General features: G+C 39.1%; 1 long non-coding RNA gene across 1 annotated transcript; it reads right to left on the reverse strand.

The window, feature by feature from the left end:
- Positions 1-1,193: 1,193 nt before the first annotated feature.
- LOC143884687 (uncharacterized) lies at positions 1,194-11,760 on the reverse strand. The gene is made up of 3 exons (XR_013253038.1): positions 10,284-11,760; positions 9,979-10,119; positions 1,194-3,334 (listed from the first exon to the last, which is right to left on the reverse strand). It is a non-coding gene; the product is annotated as an uncharacterized LOC143884687 (long non-coding RNA).
- Positions 11,761-19,997: the final 8,237 nt, after the last annotated feature.

Genomic DNA, 19,997 nt, shown 5'->3' on the forward strand with positions numbered 1-19,997 from the left:
GCTGTTAGCCACCTGCTGTTGAATATTTCAAATACAAGCTTCCACTATACGCCTCTGCGTTAGTTGTACCCTTGGGTTTACACACGTATCGTTTTTCCCTTGAGCAATGCTGCTAATGAGGAGATTGCATCTGGAACCCTTGTTATGGAATCAAAGACTGGAATCAAACCACACGCGTTCAAGAAATTGGGCAAAAAGAGAAATGGCCAAGTCGAATTGACAATTCCAACAGCCAAAGATTAATGAATTCCAGGCTACCAAATTCTTATACGACATACCGGAAAACACGCTTATTGCCAACTCAGGCAACCTTCATTTCACGTACATATCTATCAAAGCACAACCTACAAACACATCTGATCATGTGCCATTCTTGATAACAAGTCCATAAAGTTGACAACACAATTGCACATTTTCTAAACTTAAGCAGGCATTGATCACACTTGCCGCAATTTCCATATCTGGTTTCAGTCCTTCGATCAAGCTCCATTGCTTTGAATGAATCCAAACCCTCCACAATTTTCATATTTTGGCAGAATCCCATGGTCATGGAGCCCTAGGCAACCAAGTCTCTTTCCTAAATTGTATTAAAAACTGAATTAGCTTCTTCAATTCTTCCACATTTAGCATGCATTGTCAACAGGGCACTCCGCACAGCTATGTTAGTAGAGGCCGCCGCCAGACTTTTCACCAGTTCTCCATGAACTCTCCACCCAAAATCATATAAACCAGTCATATTACAAGCAGAATAATATTTGAAATTGTGAAAGAATTTAGTCTTAATCCGCTTAATCTCATCCGATTATAAATCTCGAAAGCTTCATTTACATTATCATTACAAACATAAGCAGATATCATAGCATTCCTTAACTCAATTCCTCTATTAGACATACTATCAAACAATTTGTTTACTTCTTCAACTAACACACATTTTCCATACATTGCCAATAGAGAAGTGCAGACGTAAGGATCATCAAAAAACCCATCTTTATCACATTGCAATGAACCTCCTTTCCAATAATCATAGCCTCTCCATATGAACATGCTGTTAAAACACTCGAAAACATCGAAGACCAACTTCAAAACACAGGTTCTTCAGAAGTTTGAATAGTACCAAACTTTGCTCCCAGCTACCAATCTGATAATACACCACCCCACCCCACCCCACCCCCCGCCACCCCAATCATGGCAGTCAAAGCAAAGCTGTTTTTGTCCACCAATTTGTCAAACACTTGACGGGCATAAAATAGCCGCCGGCATTTCATAATACATGCTTATAAATGTAATACCCAAGTAAGTGTCATGATCCAAAGCATTCCTAACAACATAACCATGAATTTGCTTCGCATTATCTAAACCAAAATACTCACTACGAGCCCAAGCATTATAATGGTTACTCGTCTTTTCTGATGCCTAAAATGTGCATCCGATGAAAAGAAAAGAGGACCCCAGCCTTATAACTATAGCGAAAGTGGCTATCAATCATGGATTTCTGAAGAGTGACATCTTTTAGGGACCGTTAGGATACACGGATTTTAGAATCCAGGTTTTTAGTTTGAAAATAGTGTAAAAGAAGGTTCATGTTCAAGCTGTTGTATGCTGTCCTGACAGCATTTCTTGGATTTTAAGTGAGAAATTCAGGTTTTAAAAATCTCTCCTACATCTTGAGATTTCAAAAACTTGGAAATAAGGGAGGATATGCTACTCTCTTGCTGAGGGAAAGAAGGGTGAAAGAAGAGTGAGAAGTCAAAAACAACGGCTGGTCCGCTTCTTCTCTCATCTCTTAGCTACAATTTTGAAGAAATCCCGGATTCTAAAATCCGCATATCCAAACGGCCTCTTAATTAATACTCATTCTCAGACAATTTCACAAACACATGGGTGGCATTATCAATTGAACATGTTTTCCTGTGCATGCTGACTGATCAAAGCACTTGCAATGTAAGAATGGACTGAAGACCCATTTGAATGATTGGGAAGCACAGGTCTTGAGGAGGGAAGGGAAGGAAAATCTGTCTGGTTTTAGGGAGGAATGAATTGTTAGTAAATTGGAGGAATTTTCATGAAAATAGAAAACTGAAATCCATGCCATTGTCACAAGAATTGTCAATGGGTAAGGGGGAAAATAGAAGATTTGTCAAGCGCAAAAGTGGAAATAAAAAAAAAATAGGGGTCCTGCCAATCTCCTGCTTACCAATAAAAATACACATTTAGAATGCCCTTGGGTCCGAAACATTTATCCTTCACTTTGCCTAAGCAAGTACTTGTTCAATGCTTATTTAAGTATCAGCATTAGTATTAGAACTCTTTGACGTATGTGATCAAAAGACAAGCATAGTATGCATTCAAAATAAATCCACACTATTCCCAATGGTAAAAAATGGTTTCATTTGAATGTCATTTTCCTTGAATTGAAACAATACTTTTGGCCACCATGATTTCTTTTTTTCAGGGGATTATTAGTTTGCTAGAGGGAAAGAATTTGAGGGGGCTAGGGGTGAAGAGATAGAAGGCGAGCTTTGGCGCAATAGTAAGGTTGCACCTTTGTGACCTAGTGGTCACGGGTTCGAGTCACGGAAACAGCCTCTCTGGAAAGCAGGAGTAAGACTGTGTACATCTAACCCTCCCCAGACCAAGCAATGGCGAGCGCCATGCACTGGGCCGCCCTTTTTTTGTAGTGAAAGAGATGGAGCTAAGTAGCGGAAAACAGGAAAAACAAAACAAATTTTCCCTGCAAAGAACTAAATGGCTTCCAAGTTCCAATCATGGGCCTAAGGGCAATGTGATGTCAAACCATTTAAGTTGCCCATGGGCCTCATCAACTCATTCCACTATTGGCAACTGCATTAGACTCTTCAATTCAATTAATTTTGGATCCGATTATAGTTATTATTAACCATCTAGAATTCAATTAAGATTTGACTCCAAAGAATATTTAATCGATTTAGACGCTGTTTGGACTACAAGAAAATATTTCTGATGGAAAATCATTTCCTCGGAAATATTTTTCTTTCCAAAATTTAGAGGGACATGATAGGGTTTTTGTTAATTTAGAAGCATATTATTATATATTGAAAGTGGTCTCAGCAACACACTTTTTAAGATACTGCTGTTGGATCAAATATCAAGGGCGGCACTTCTATCGTGCCACTATACCAATCTACATGGTCATTCACCATATAATTTCTCGACATTTTAGCAGTTGTCGATTTCTTGGAGGATAGAGATGAGCTTAGTGCGAGTCAAAGGCTTCACGTAGAACACGTCAATTCCAGCCCCTATGAATAGCTGCCTCGGTCTGCAAGTTTCCGCTCACCCCCACAATCATGCTTCCCTATCACATGAAAAAAAATCTAAATATTTAAGGGAAATATATATGGAGACACGAATTTCATTTCTATCAAAGTTAACCCAAATAGCACTAGTAATATTGAAAAGTTTACTAAAATAGGAGCATATTATTACTTTATTAAATAATATGGGCACTTCTGTTAAAATATATATGGAAGCAAGATTTTCATCTTCTATCAGGGTTAACCCAAATAGCACAACTAACATTGAAAATACTATAGTAGGGGCATATTTATTACATTATTAAATAATATGGGCACTTCTGTTATAGAAAAATGCATCTTTGAAAAGAAGACAGAATCGAGAGGCAAATTTGTGTCACATGCGTATCTTCTTTGCATTTCTGTTATTAAAATAACATAAACGTAAACATTTTCATGAAAATTGAGGGTATTTTGTTCATTTAGGCATTATTTTGGGAAGCTAAATTATATGGGCATGAACTCAACTTGTCCCATATGCTATAACTAGCTGTTAAAGGCTGTTCAAAGCTTTTTAGGAATTGTAACAACTGGTTAAGCATATAGGACAAGATGAGTTTGTGCATATTATCAAAACCTGGTTGTGTTGATATCATTTCCTTTGATAATTGATTTTGAGAACAGAACTGTTGGCCTCAAAATTAGATGCCGCTATGGGGTAAAGTTTCTAGTCATTTTATCCTCTCAGAATGAGTTTGATGTGATTGAATGACAATTTGGCCCCCACAATTTCGCCAACAAGAATGAAATGGCAATTTCCTCCCTACAAGAACTAGAATGCTTTACCTGTGACCCATCCATGATAGGCATCTCCAGGGTGTCCACCAAAAACCAGCTCCATTGGATCACCATAGGGTGTCCATTTGTGGGGCCAAAAATGGACAGATACTGTTTGTCCGCAAATCTGTCCATTTTTTGCCCCACAAATGGACACCTGTGGACCCCGATCCGAGATAGGCGGCGAGGGAACGAGTCCCTAACACCATCCGGATCATCCACGTGTGAAGGAGAGCTCTACCAAGGAACTCTCAAAACGGATGCCACCCTCATAGCATAGCACGAGTGGCGATATAAAAGAAAGAGATATGTCTCGATCCGGAACCGAGGTTCGAAACCGAGACATACCTGAAATAAACTCAGAGTCGCCATCCATGGATATGCCATGGAACCCTAAAATCAAATCCTCTGTACAATGGATAACCAGAAATATATATGGGTTCGTGCCTGGTTACGAATGGGGAAGGTCTGAGAGCACCCCCGATTCGTCCGAGTGCAAGCACTTGGTCTCTTATGCCATTTATTATTAACTCCAAAGAAGTTTGGGTAAAAATCATCTGAAATGGGAACAATCCTCAAGAATCGTCTACCTAAGCATGCATTTCCTGAGGATAAAGATAATGAACACATATAAAATAAAATGAAAGATGTGCCACCTAAGCATAGCTAAGTTATGAGTGACAAACCTAATGGGTGTCTAAGTTCTGATGTGCAAACACATGCAAGCTACAGCAAAAGGTATAGGATCAGTACGAAAAAGTAAGAAAACACATCAAAACATATAATAACAACATAATAAATCCTAAGACTCTAAATTATTAGCCCGAGTCCTCGGATGGTCTGGTATTCATCCAAAGAAGCCTACGTATCCCCGCCTCCACGAGAATCAAGGCAACGTAGTTCTTCGCGCCTATTCTAAGCTATGATGCCTAAGACACCTAGCCCTCTATCCTAGACTCGATCTAAAAGACCGGACTAGTTATTAAAGTTTCTTGTACGATTATTTAAATTCCAGTGAATTGTGGATTTTTAGGACACCCTATATGCCCTAACTAAATGCATGTTAGCCCTAGGCTAATGCAAGTGGTTCCTACAACCTATGTGTAACTAGGCTGTATTTCCTAAGGAAAACCAATGGTGGACTAGCGTATCCTACTCTAGTCATCATTCGGCGATGTGGATCGCCGACTGACCGGACGGAGGCGCTCCTATAACTCTAGGACAAACCCCTAACTTTAAAACAAACACAAACAAGCACACAACAAATCCAAGACAAACTCCTAACTCTAAAACAAGCACACAACAAACAAACAAACAAACAACCTATCAAAAGACACAACCTAACTCTAAAACTCTCTATCTAGGAGAAACTCCTAACTCTAGAGGAAGATCTTTTTAAACAAGATTTTAAAGGTTTTTGAAGAAGGTTTAAAACATTTATTTACAAAAAAATTTGGCTGGACTTGGGATGTAAATCCCAAGCTGCACTACGTACCTCGGAAGAGGATCAAGCCAACGTAGTTCGAAACGAACTCTCTATCTATCCCATGCTTACAGCAAATCAACTATTTTTATTTTTTATTTTTTATGTTTTAAATTTCTAATGTTTTTGAAATTTTTAATGATTTCAATGTTTATGGATTTTAAAATTTCTGATGTTTTCACCCTTTTGGTCAAAGACCGGAGGGAATATACAAAACAACACCCTAGAGACGAACCCCGGGGTTAAAAGGAAAAACTATGCTCTAATAATACCATTATAAGAGCAAATGAGTTCAAAACTCTCTAATAGCAGTAACTGATAACACTGAAAATAAGATAACGGAGTCAAAGACTCTCTAATGACTGCAAAAGGAAAGGCGAGTCAAAGACTCTCTAATAAATCCAACTGAAAGTACAAATGAGTCAAAGACTCTCTAAGAAAACTGCGAAAGAGATAAATGAGTCAAAGACTCTCTAATAACATCACCAAAGGAATAAATGAACCAAAGATTCTCTGAAAGAAAAGGAAACACGATTCAAAGACTCTCTAAGAGAGAAGAACACACGAGTCAAAGACTCCACTGACAACAACTAAAGGATACATGAGTCAAAGACTCTCTAAGAGATGAAAACACGAGTCAAAGACTCCACTGACAACAACTAAAGGATATACGAGTCAAAGACTCTCTAAGAAATGGAAACACGAGTCAAAGACTCTCTAAAAGAGAAGAACACACGAGTCAAAGACTCCACTGATGCTAATTAAAGGATAAATGAGTCAAAGACTCTCTAATAACACTACATTAAAGACAAATGAGTCAAAGACTCTCCTATAACACCACCTAAAAGGCAAATGAGTCAAAGACTCTCTAATAACACCATCTAAAGGATGAATGAGTCAAAGACTCTCTAATCAAAGCTGACTCATATGCGAATGGACTATCGACTAAGGAGAAGCTCACAAGCAAAAGGAATAAGAGACCTTGTGCATATTTGGCAAAGGTAAAAACATCCAGCCGGGCCGGACAGCTACCTAGCCCTCAGGGTGCAACAAATGTGCAACCCAATACCCATAAGGGTAGGGGTATGAAGCCAAGCCGAGTAGGGTGTTCTTCCAAAACCAAACGGCGCACAAAGAGGAGGTTTAGCAAGAGAATGAGACCGGGCGGGTCTAAAAGGAAATAAGAGACTTTATGCATATTTGGCAAAGGTAAAAACATCCAGCCGGGCCGGACAGCTACCTAGCCCTCAGGGTGCAACAAATGTGCAACCCAATACCCATAAGGGTAGGGGTATGAAGCCAAGCCGAGTAGGGTGTTCTCCCAAAATCAAAAAGCACACAAAGAGGATTAACGAGAGAATGAGACCGGACGGGTCTCCCAAACACACAAAGATGGGCTCTAAGCAACCTTATCATTGCCCTTGCAAAGGGGAAAGCAAGGCTAAGACAACTAATTGACCAAATTGGTCTCTAATTAACAAAGGAACAAACTGAAGTGCAATCTCAGAGAGGATTCTACAAATGAGGCTTGCCTCCAAAGGAGGATTGCCTAACAAGACAGAGTATGTCTCCTAGTACAGGTTCTATTATCTAAAGAAGTCTAGAAGACTATGTTAGTCTAATCAAAATAGAGAAGAAAGAAGGCTACCAGGTAATCTCAAATTTCCATTCAATTATTATAAAAACAAATCAAGTATTAGCAAAGTATGATTTACGACTAAAGAGTGTACAATCTGTAAGAATAGCAATCATAAAATGATAAATAACATTAATTAGTCCAGACCAGCCGCTGGATAGCCTAATAAAGTAAAAACAATATCAAACACTTCAATGCCAACCACAAACCCCGATACGGGGACTCAGCGAAATCAGATGATGCCAAAGTAATCATTTGATTTCAATACACATATAATATTCCTACAAACCGCCTTGAAATCAGACAGTACTCATGTCGATAATATCGAATAGAGTAGTCATCTGATTTCCTCCTTCAATTAAACAATTTATTTAAACAAAAAATTAGCCCAGACCAGCCGCTGGGTAGCCTAAAAACTTAATTAAATTACAATTACAAAGACTATAAACTTGCAGGACAGTAATTATGCATTGATGGATAGTAGATATGCATTTTAGCTTAACCCAAAAATCATCATTACAAAATAATGAAAGTATGGAACAACAGCTATGGCGATAATGGCAGCAAATATGTGCATTTTAATTCACCTAAGATCACGATTATCAGCTTAGAAACATAAGACAACAGCTATACATTGATGGCAGAAGATATGTGTATTTTAATTCACCCAAGATCACAGTTACCGAGCTTAAAAACATAGGACAGCAGCTATACATTGATGGCAGCAGATATGTGTATTTTTAATTCATCCAAAATCACAATTATAAAGTGTAAAACCAAAGGACAGCAGCTATGCTACAATGGGCAGCAGGTATGTGTATTTTTAATTCATCCAAAATCACAATTATAAAGTGTAAAACCAAAGGACAGCAGCTATGCTACAATGGGCAGCAGGTATGTATATTTTTAATTCATCCAAAATCACAATTATAAAGTAATAAAACCAAAGGACAGCAGCTATGCTACAATGGGCAGCAGGTATGTGTATTTTTAATTCATCCAAAATCACAATTATAAAGTAATAAAATTGTGGGACAGCAGCTATAAGGTGATGGAAACAGACATGTATGTTTTTATTCGCCCAAGTCCACAGTTATCAAGCTTAGAAAAATAAGATAGCATATATGGCGGTGATTGTGCTACAATTTGTGAAGTGAGTAAACATATGAAATGGCCATTATGTGCTTTGGGCTAGGCCCGAAGCTAAAAAGCAAAAATTCACATCACAAATATATAAACTCCTGGGTACTCCCTCATCAGCACACATTCATATACATAAGTATACTCATTCAGAATTTTGATGAACAAAGTCAAAAGCAAATTCATAAGGGCTGCCACACTTCATAATATCTGGACTACAATAAAACCAAGCTAAACATGCATATGATGATAAGAACATAGCTAGACTGGAATAGATTTTAAAGGAGACTCCCAAGATTACCCCATCTTTTTATGCACTAACCCACTGGACAAACAGATAGCCTCATCAAATCTTAACCAAGAGTGCATTTTTTCTATTTTTCTGTTTGAATATCAAGATATAAAACGGGACAACGTGCATAAGATTGATATTAATTGTCCTGTTCTAAGAATAATATGCAGGCTGTTATGCATCTACAACAAAATGAAGAGCTGATATATTTCAATCGGAATAGTGTTCATTTATGTAACTGAAAGCTAAAGGGTGTGAAAACCAACAGGGACAGCAACTGCATATTTTAGACCAAATGGAAAATCATAACTATGAGTGTACGAACTTGTAATGAGGACTCAGTTTAACTGAAATTAGATATATGCCTGATGACATAGACACACACGCCTACACTCTTAATACGATATGCGAAAAATAATTGTTATCCCTCTACAGTTTCCTGACCTTTGCACCAGCAATAAAACACTAGTAAGTACAAACGTGGGAATAACCTGAACATTAAATCCAACAGTATACATCAAATTTGTCACAAATCAGCCCTTACAAATAATTCAATAAAATTAGTTGATAATATTACTCAAGAGAACGCTCAACCTTTATTAAGGATAACAAAAAGAGATGCTACTTTACTGGACTATTGGATACACCATATAAATCAGTGAGAAATTGAACCAGTAAAGAACTATACCAGCGTATAAACCTGTAAATCAATAAGCAATTGAAACAGGGAAGGACTGAACCAGAACATCTAAACAATCTACGAACCTTCAACTGAAATAAAACCATAGCCTTCAATTCAGACACTATACTACACTGGCTTTCAGTTCAACAAGATGAAAATGATATATCCTTTGTCAACTTTATCAACAGGTATATTGAGAACCATTCACTATACAGACAGCTCAAACAAAAATATCGACGACCAAATCTCAAGCATTGTCAAGAATTTTTTTCTAAAAAAAAACTAACAGTTCTACATTATTATCTATAGAGGCAAACAATTTTAAGAGAAAATTATTCATACAATTCGATCAAAATGAGTAGATCAAAACCCTTCCTGTGATGTTCTTATAAAATTAACAATTTCAGAGCATTCTTCATAAATTTTGATGCTAAAATTTATAATGAAACAAACTGATGTACCTTAGATTTTAATGAAGAAATTTTAAACAGAATTCCTTGCGGATCAACTAAAGAAGGCTTAAGAACACTAACACATTTTTTTATTTTTTTTTTAAATAAAAATTTCGCTCAATATGCAGATCTATAAATAAAATACATCATAAATTTGTAAATTGAGAAGGAAAACAAATCATACCTGAAACTTCTTTTACCTCTGTAAATATCCAAGTCTTTTTCCTTCTTCTGCAAAGGGGTTACGCCAAGATCTGCTTGCAAATGACGTCTTCTTGCTTGAAATCGAGTGGAAGACCCAAACCTTACCCACTTGTAACGAGATCTGAATTAGTAACAGATAGATCTATGTCATATATGAATAGATCAAGGGTTTGAAGCCTCAGATCTAAGGTTTGGATAAAATAACCTAAGGTTTAGAGATTAAATCTAAGATTTAGGATTAGGATCAAACAGACACAGATCTAATTAGATGAAAAGGAAGAAAACCTTGCAGCAGAGAAAGATTGGCCGAGATTTAACCAAAATCCGGCAAGAGTAGCAGAGATAGTGAACTGGCCGGAATTTAGATGGAAGATTACCGGAGCTTGATCGGAGGATGATCGGAATCTGTCCAATCTGATCGGAGAATAAGATCGGTTATGATTTGAATAGTTTGAGGAAGAGATAGAGAAGATCTATGATCCAAAGTTCAAAAACTTATGCAGAGATCAATGAAACAAAGAGAAGAAAAGATCAAACGGAAACTTACCGGAAAAATGATCGGAAAATCAAGGTGCTCGGAAATTTAGGGTTTCGGACAAAGAGTTCTAGACCCAGATCCTTCTCTCTTTCTTAGATCTGAGATATATCGGTGACCACGATCCGATCGGAAAATCGATCGGAGAAGACAAATATGGAAATCTCGATCTCCCTCTCTTTCTGCCTTCCACGATAATGATTTTCTCTCCTTTCTCTGCTTTGGATCGGAGGAGGAATTTCCGACAAACGATCGGAGGAAGGATTTCCGGCGAGTGGCCGGAGAAAGACAATCAGAGAAAAGAAAATCCCGGCCTCTCTGCTCTCGCTCTCTCTTTTCTCTCTTTTTCAACGAGAATGAACAGTGATCCCTCATTTCTGATTTTTTTTTATATATATTAAAATATCTGTGTTGATATTCGCACTCCCTTTTGATGAGGCGCGCGAATTAATAATCGCGCCCATCCCGCTTTGTCTTATTAGCCCAAAAGACAAAGAAGACACCCCCCGTCTAGGATAATTTGCCCCCCCTTCTGCATTTATACTACGACACTGACTCGGTCCGTTCGCAGGGCAAACCAACTCGGATTTCGACGAAATTTTACAGGGACCTATGGGGGACCCTAACCTAGCTTAGGGTGTAATTTGAGGCCCTAACTCACTGGTTTGGCGAGGATTTGCACCAGCGACACGAACTTGGGTCCGGTCAAAATGGGGTGTCTACAGATGCCCCTCTTTGGCAGAGCGTGTGTAACACGCGAATGGCAAAGCTGAACAGACGACACATTTTGACTGACCCGAAAGTAAAGCAAATTTTTGGATTTTCAGTTTTTAAACGATACTCATAAAGATAAAATTCTATCAACAATAGGGAGATAGCCTCTCACCGACTCTTAACTCGGCAACTATGACACCTCAAAGAGATAGCCTCTCACTAATACTCACGACTCAACTAGCTAAACTAATTAGCAAAGATGAACGAACAATTGTAAAACACAAACACACTATTTTTCTTTTTTCCCTTTTTTTTTTATCAGGTGAAACCAAAGTAAACATAACAATTGCTCAAAGAGCACCAATCCAAACTAACAAACCAATCACTTTAAACACTCAAAGAGTTTTTATTTTTTTCAATTTTTAGAAACCAACGTCGTGATTTGTCTAAGACAAATATAACTCCAAACACTCAAAGAGTTTCCATCTCTCTCTTTTTTTTTTATCAGGCTAAGCCAAAGTAAACATAACAATTGCTCAAAGAGCATCAACCAAACAAACAAATAAATTATTTCAATCACTCAAAGAGTTTTCATTTTTTTAATTTTTTAGAAACCACGATGCAACTTGTCTAAGACAAGCATAAATCCAAACACTCAAAGAGTTTTTCCTTTTTAGAAACCTGCCAAAAATAGGCCAAAGACCATTGTAATGAAATTCGTTCAAAACAAATTGAAAACCAAACACTCAAAGAGTTTTTTTTTTTTATTCACACGGATCAGTCTAAAACTTGATCAATTAATAAGGTACTCGAATATTTGAGCTAAACTCAAATTTCTAATACCAAGGCGAGACTAAGTCTCAAGCCAGGCGATAGATATACAGATCATTGCTGAAAATAAATCTGTTTAACTATCCAAGTAACTCTGACTCCTTTCTTTCAAGGTAGCGAATCACTCCGGATCACGCGGTTCTGTTAAACAGTTCCACATAAATCCAAACTCGTATGTCCTGCTAAACAGTCCCATACAAACCTCTTCGCAGATACACATGACTCCTAACACGTTAGGAAGCTGCACATTGCGGAACGATGATCAGGCAAGTCACTACGTGACATTGCAATACTAATCATCGGGGTACTAAATACCCGGGAGAAAGAAGAAAAGACCAATCCGTGCAACACAGGATCGGAAATATTTCCCTATTAAAATTTTTCAAAAAGACCAAACCGTGTAACACAGGTTCGGTAATTTCTAGTTCTATTAAATCTTTCAAAAGGACCAAACTGTGTTACACAGGTTCGGTAATTTCTAATTCTATTAAATCTTTCAAAAGGACCAAACTGTGTTACACAAGTTCGGTAATTTAAAACTTTGTTAAAATCTTTCACAAAGACCAAATCGCGTAACGCAAGTTCGGTAATTTCCATTTCCATTAAAAACCTCTTTCAAAAAGACCAAACCGTATAACACAGGTTCGGTAACCTCCATTATCTAAAAACCTCTCAAAAGGACCAAACCGTGTAACACAAGTTCAGTAATTTCTCCTTGTAAGACTTTTTCAAAAACAGATTGAAGGGACAATCAGATAGTGTAACACTAAATCTGATAATTTCTTATTCTATTAAAACACTCTTCAAAACACTTGAAGAAAAGACCAGATCGTGTAACACATATTCTGGTAATTTCTATCTTTATTAAGAAAAACTTCAAGACAGCAGGAAGTTGAGAAACTCACAATGACTGAAAGAAAAGATCAACTCTTAATGATTTCATTGATAAACCAGTCATCTCTTCGCAAAGAGTAACTAAGATGCATGATTTTTATCAAAGACCGGACTTAAGTAACTTGAAACAATTTTTGGAGGTCAAACCTTTTTCAAAGACGCAAAGCATTCTATTGAAGTTTAAAAATCGCTGGAGTAAATTCTAAACTCCTCTGAGACCAAGATTTTTCCAGGAATTTTAACTCCAAAGGAGAATAACTTGACTAAAAAGCTCAATACAAAGAGTGTTCGAACTTCTCTAGTCTCTATTTTATAAAGATATTTATCTCAAGTATCAATGATTATTTGACATCTTTTATGACATAAGTCATAAAAGATGCCCCTAGTATGATTACTTCCATGACAAAATTCATTAGAGAGCAACAAAAAGGGAATGGGCCAAAGGCTTTTATTACTGAAAATTTGAGATTACAACAAATTTTCTGATAAACACTTGGGTTTACAAGGCCTTTCACCGGTACAAGAAACTTGTTCTATTCGAAATTTTCTCATTTCTGCCATTTGCTGATACCGGAATTGAGCTAAAAGCTTGTCGATATCTGAACACTGTTCCACTTTACATTGTCCACAGGAAACACAAATTCTCTGCCTCTCTGAGCCTCTGAGTCTTTATCACCCCGGCTTTGGGAAGAATACTGACTAAACAGGACTCTGGAAATTGACTTTGACTTGACAACAGACTGACTTTGACAGATAATGACCAAAGACTTTGACGAGTTTTAAACAAGACTCCAAAAGAGACTGAATCTGCTTCTTAAACTGATAAACATTTTAAAAGAGTCAAAGGTCCATCACTTTTAGAGTCTTTTGAATACCATGTTTTTAAGATGTTTCAATCTCTTTTCAAGATCTTCGTCATGGTTATTATCCCTTCAGATCGTTTAGTTTCAATTTCCTAACTCAAAGAGTAACAAAAGAAGCTCTGATGGTACTTACTCAGACATTAAAGAAGATCCAAAAAGAAAAATAGAAATTCAACCGGCTTTCAGAAAGCTCTGTCCTTCGTGAAGTCTTGCCATGACCAAATCGCCCTTTTGGGTTTTCGATTTAGCAGACCGCGTGCCTTAATTTTTGCCTGGACTGTCTGCCCTTGCAGATTTTCCATCCAGCAGGCCCAATGCCCTGATTTTTGCCTAAACTGCCCTTTCGGGTTTTCAGCTTAGCGGGTCTAAGACTCCATTTTTTTTTTTTTCTGTTTCTCTACAAACCTGGGCCTAAATATACCAGAAGGACTTTCAGGTAGGCTTAGGTTCAAAAAGGCTAAACCCTAATATATTTGCATGTTACTGGACCGAATCTGGACCCTCCAGACTTCCTACGTATCCCTGAAGAAATGGGAATCAGATCCGCGTAGTTCGCCCCATTTGGCTTTGTGAAAGACGTGACCGAACCCGAATTAATCAGGCTACCTACGTACCCTTAAAAAGGGATCAGGTCATAACGTAGTTCAAACTACTTTCTTTTCTTCTTTTTTTTTATATATATATTAAAAAAATGCCCCTAGTTTGGGTTCATCAAAGAAACAAATTGTTTTATAGGCCCAAAGGGTTTGCAAAACGGTTTAAAACATTTAGGCTGTTGACTCAAAGCTCAGGTCGATCAAAGACGGCCTCCTGGTGTATTTAAGCATAATACTTTTTTAACTGATCCAGGTTTGTAGGTTCATTTAATTTTTCTCCATTTTCATTGAGGAGTCTTACGGCTTTTCCAGGCAAGACTTCATCAACGATGTAAGGACCAGACTAGTTTGGCCTGAATTTACCTCGAGGATCAAATACCGGTGCCCTGTAGGACTTTAAAACAAGATCTCCAGGCTTCAGATCTCGAACACGAACTTTCTTGTTGAAAGCTCTCTCGATTCGCCTCTGATATCCCTGGATATGGTACAAAGCTCTCAACCTCTTCTCGTCTATCATATGCAGCTCATCATGTCTGGCTCTAGCCCAATCAGACTCTGGTAAGTCAGCTTCCATCATCACTCTCAAAGAGGGAATCCTTACCTCAACGGGGAGGACTGCTTCCATTCCGTACACCAAAGAATATGGAGTTACACCTGTTGAAGATCTGATCGATGTCCGATAAGCCCATAAGGCATATGGAAGCTTATTCGACCAGTCCTTATAAGTCTCAATCATCTTGCTAATAATGACTTTAACATTCTTATTTGCCGCCTCTACAGCCCCGTTTGTTTGAGGTCTGTAAGGAGATGACTTGTGATGTCTTATTTTAAATTCTTCACACAGGTGTAACACCTCTTTCTTGAAATGCGACCCATTATCTGAAATCAGCTCGTGAGGCACTCCATATCTGCAAATAATGTTGGCACGGATGAACTTCGCAACTGTGTTCGATGTTATGGAAGCATACGAAGCGGCTTCAATCCATTTCGTAAAGTAATCAATTGCGACCAGAATATACTCATGCCCGCTCGAAGATTTCGGATAAACCTTCTGTAGACACCCCATTTTGTTTTGTTTTAATCAACAAATAAATTAGTGTGTTAAATCCATGTGAGAACCCCCTCTATCATTGATTTATATGTTTTAGGTCATTAATATCTTGATCTGACTTTACGGATCATCAATCGGGACAAAATAAGCTAGGGTCACTTCATAGCCCGGACCCTGATTCCATTCCGAGACCCGATTTCCGTAAATCGTTAGATCAATGGCAGATCTTGACCTGGGTCTAACCATCCAAAACCACCTAACCTCTCCTCTCATCCTAACCATCCAAATCTCACCTAACCTCACCTAACCTCTCCTCTCATCCTAACCATCCAAACCTCACCTAACCTCACCTAACCTTACCTAACCCCACCTAACCTTACCTAACCTCATCCTCTCATCCTAACCATCCAAAACCACCTAACCTCACCTAACCTCCTATCCCATTCTCCTATAAATACCCTCTCATCCCACCATCCAAGAGGAGAAGAAAAAAAAAGAACCCCTCTCTTAGAAAATTCATCCCTCTCCCTCATCTCTTCAAGGGTTCGGCCATCCTTGCCGGATCGGGTGATTTTATACGTTGGGTGATATATATCAAAAGCAGTCATTATCAAGCAAGGAATCATCTTCAAGGAATTAACATCAAAGAAAAATCAAACACAAAGTGGGTTTCCAAAGAGGTAGGCATTTATTTCAATTCTATGTAGGGTCTGTTTTCATGCATATCTTTTACTTTAAAAGAAAAACCATGTTAGGAAGCATGTAGGGTCCGTTTTCCCCCTGGTTAGCCTCTGGTTAGACCCTGGTTGCACCCAGGTTCGCTGCTGGTTGCACCCAGGTTCGATGCTGGTTGCACCCTGGTTCCCTACTGATTCGCACCCTGGTTCCCCTGCTGGTTGCACCCTGGTTCCCTACTGGTTGCACCCTGGTTCCCTGCTGGTTGCACCCTGGTTCCCTACTGGTTCGCACCCTGGTTCGATATTGGTTCGCACCCTGGTTCCCTGCTGGTTCGCACTCTGGTTAGACCCTGGTTGCACCCAGGTTCGCTGCTGGTTGCACCCAGGTTCCCTCCTGGTTGCACCCTGGTTCCCCTGCTGGTTCGCACCCTGGTTCCCTGCTGGTTCGCACCCAGGTTCGCTGCTGGTTGCACCCAGGTTCCCTGCTGGTTGCACCCTGGTTCCCCTGCTGGTTCGCACCCTGGTTCCCTGCTGGTTCGCACCCTGGTGCACCCTGGTCCGCACCCTGGTTTGTACCCTGCTTCCTCCTAGTTAGACCATGGCTAGTCTCGGGTTTGCTCCTAACTTAGACCCGACTCACTTGACCCTAACCATTAACCCAATCCAACCAAGTAATATCCCAACACAATCCGAGTCGCATGTCTGAATCCATTTGGCCGAATCTCATAAGCCCGCCCGCTTTGAATTCCGAAAATTCAAACCCTTGATGATTCCTATATGCTCAATTCTTTGATGCAAATTCCCAATTCCAAAATCCCATTGCTAGATCAATGTTTCTGAATCTCAAGTCCAATGCTCAAATGCAAACCCGATTCCAGATACAAATACCAATTCTGTCTTCCAAAATCCAAGCAACCTCGCCAGTGGAACTACGTGTGGCTTGATCCCCATCATGGGGTACGTAGGCAATTTGGCACTCCCAAGTTCAGTCGCACCTTTCTCTATCTTTCCCATTCCCTCACACTATTCATCATCTCGATTCATCTCGTGTCTCTCGGAACCATTGGATCATGGTTTCCGATCTAAGAACCATTAGAGCCCAATTTAGGAACCCTGGTGTCAGGTCGTGTCCTAGGTTTTAGGGAGTCCTAGAGTTAGGAGTCCAGCCTCATCACGGACGTTTGTTATGTATAACAACCGTGCCATAGGTCTAGTCACACTAGTCACCCAATCTTTCCTTAAGACGAGCCTAGTAACCTAGGATGTAGGCAAACCTGCATTAGTCTAAGGAACAATTTGCATTTAGATAAGAATCATATAGCATCTCAGATGAAATCCTAAGATAATAAAATCTTCAACTTGAATTAAATAACTTCTCTCAAAACTGTTGAAACAGTCAATTCTGTCTAGGTCGGTGTCCTAGTTGAGTTAGGCATAAGTAGCTTGGCTTAGGTGCACCGAACTACGTCGACTCTGATCCCAGTAAGGCTTGGGTACGTAGGCAGCTTGGATGTCTGATGGCATACCACCCGCGAGTCGGCACCACAAACAAATTGTGGTGTTTTGTATATTAATTTTCTTGTAAATGCTTAATCAAATCACTTAGGATTTTCCATGAAATTAGAATTCTAGGAGAACTTTCACTTAGAATGAATCCAGACAAATTAATAAATCAAGATACACATCTAGGATTCACATTAAAATTAGATCATAGGATGCATGTCACTTAGTTCGCACATTAACATAGAGTTGAATGAGCCATTTAAAATAAATTTAAAAGAATTAGCTTTTGGAATCGAAGACCGATTATCGGGCAGGAATGGTGCATGTGGCGGATAACTCCCCATACCTTCCATTCTCGTAACCAGGTAGCGAGTCTAGATTTCTGGTTAATTACGGGTCCTAGATCCCACATCTAGGTGGAGACTCTGTCAGTCTCTTTCGTGTGGAATTCGGATTGCCTTAGTGATCCCAAGTTCACAGGAAAGATTAATTCAAATCAACATTAAAATGCACACGCCAATCGCGTGGGTACGAGAGACCAAGAGAGAGAGAGAGCGGCGGCTCGCGCCCCACACCCCTCTCGCGGGATTCGGGTACCACAGTCTGGCGACTCTGCTGGGGACCACCTAACTTCATTAAAATTTCAAAAGATAATTCATTTGAATTTAATTTAACTGGCTCATAAAAACTCTATACTTGTTAGATTAGTTTGTCTTGTTTTATTTTCTCATCACATTTTACTCGAACTTAACCTAACAAAACCTGAGGGCATCATAGATTGCGCAAACATATTGCACACACTTACATCACTTGCATCTAAACTCTTGCATCTCACGTGCACACACATCCTATTTTAGGAACCCGGAGTGTTATCTAGCATGGTTGACTGGGATTTCATCACCTGGTGCCTCTGTGCTAGAGAAGCATTCCACCCTTAGCCTAGTACCTTTATGGTACGTAAACGGATCTCTTGTTCACGTACTGATACGCCGGACACTGGTACAGTATATCGAACATGGATTCGCGCTAAGGGAACTCTTGGCCTTACCCCTAGATTAACCCACACATGCATGTAGTATACGAACACATGTGCATCACGTGTGTGAGCCTAGTTTAGGATATCCTACCTATTTGTGTCTAGATTAGGCCGTAGTCCATCTTCCAATGGCTACGATCGGTCCTTAGATACACGAACAAAGTCATGAGTCGAGATCCTCTCTCCACTCCGCTAGACTAGGATTAGGGTTGATTCCCTCAGGTAACACTGTTAAAATGTGTGAAGATTAAAAACTTTCCCTTTGGGGTTAGGATATAAATCCCATCATTTTCAAAGATCTCATAGGATTAGTCATTCATGATCTATCCGTTGAAAGCAATCTTATGCTATCTCATCTAATCTCTTGATCGTGCGTCTTTCATTCTTCTGTCATACAATTCGATCGTATCTTCATGCCACCCCTAACTGGCAGATGCAGAATCTCACAATCTTTCGATTATGCGTTCTCATGATCTGATCATGCCTGGTCCAGATAATCCAATCTTGCTTGTACCCCTGGTCTGTTCCTCCTCTAGGGGCTACCTTTTTCAAGATTATTTTGCTAAGTCCTTCAGAGTTCACTCTCAGAATCCTTGAGCTAGGGGCATTTCCCTATGCGAATCAGTCATCATTGTCCAAAATTGAAAGTATCAGCCATGATGATGTTCAGAACGAACCAGCCTTCGCCGAGCCTTCAACGCCAAACAGTTGCAGCAGTTAAAGTTTTAGTCACTTACTATTTTATGTTGAGTCAGTCATCATGGTCAGTATAATTGTTGAGTCCGGTCTTACAGTTAAAGGTCAATGCCTAGTCCAGGCAAGTTATCTTCTGTTTCCCTTTCTTATTTAGAGTTGTGAATCCTGAGCATGTTCAGGATAGGTCGTCTGATGTAATAGCTTTTCTTTAAATAAAATTTCAGTCAGTTCCAAAAAGTTCACTTGTGTCTGTTCTTAAGTGTGCTTCTGATCTTAAAATAAGACTCCCTCTTCAAATGAGGACAAAATTGACGAAACTCCACTTGAGTCACAGCAATTACTTGAACGAGAGGAGGAGCGCCAATCCCAACCTTTCAAAGATGAAATTGAAATGATAAACACTGGCACTGAAACTTTGATTCAGTGAATGCCGATTGAAAATACATTACCCTCTAAAGAGTGTGAAGAATTGATAAAATTATTTCAAGAATAAGAAGATTGTCTAGAAAAGCTACAACCGATACCAGGGGCAAGACATAGATGGAAAGCTCAAAGAAAATGAATGAAGTAAATATCATATGCTATGCAAGGGGCATGGAGTAG

Source organism: Tasmannia lanceolata, unplaced genomic scaffold, assembly GCF_043159265.1.
Source record: "Tasmannia lanceolata isolate RefF3 unplaced genomic scaffold, GAP_Taslan_0.1 ptg000002l, whole genome shotgun sequence".
Classification (NCBI taxonomy): Eukaryota; Viridiplantae; Streptophyta; class Magnoliopsida; order Canellales; family Winteraceae; genus Tasmannia; species Tasmannia lanceolata.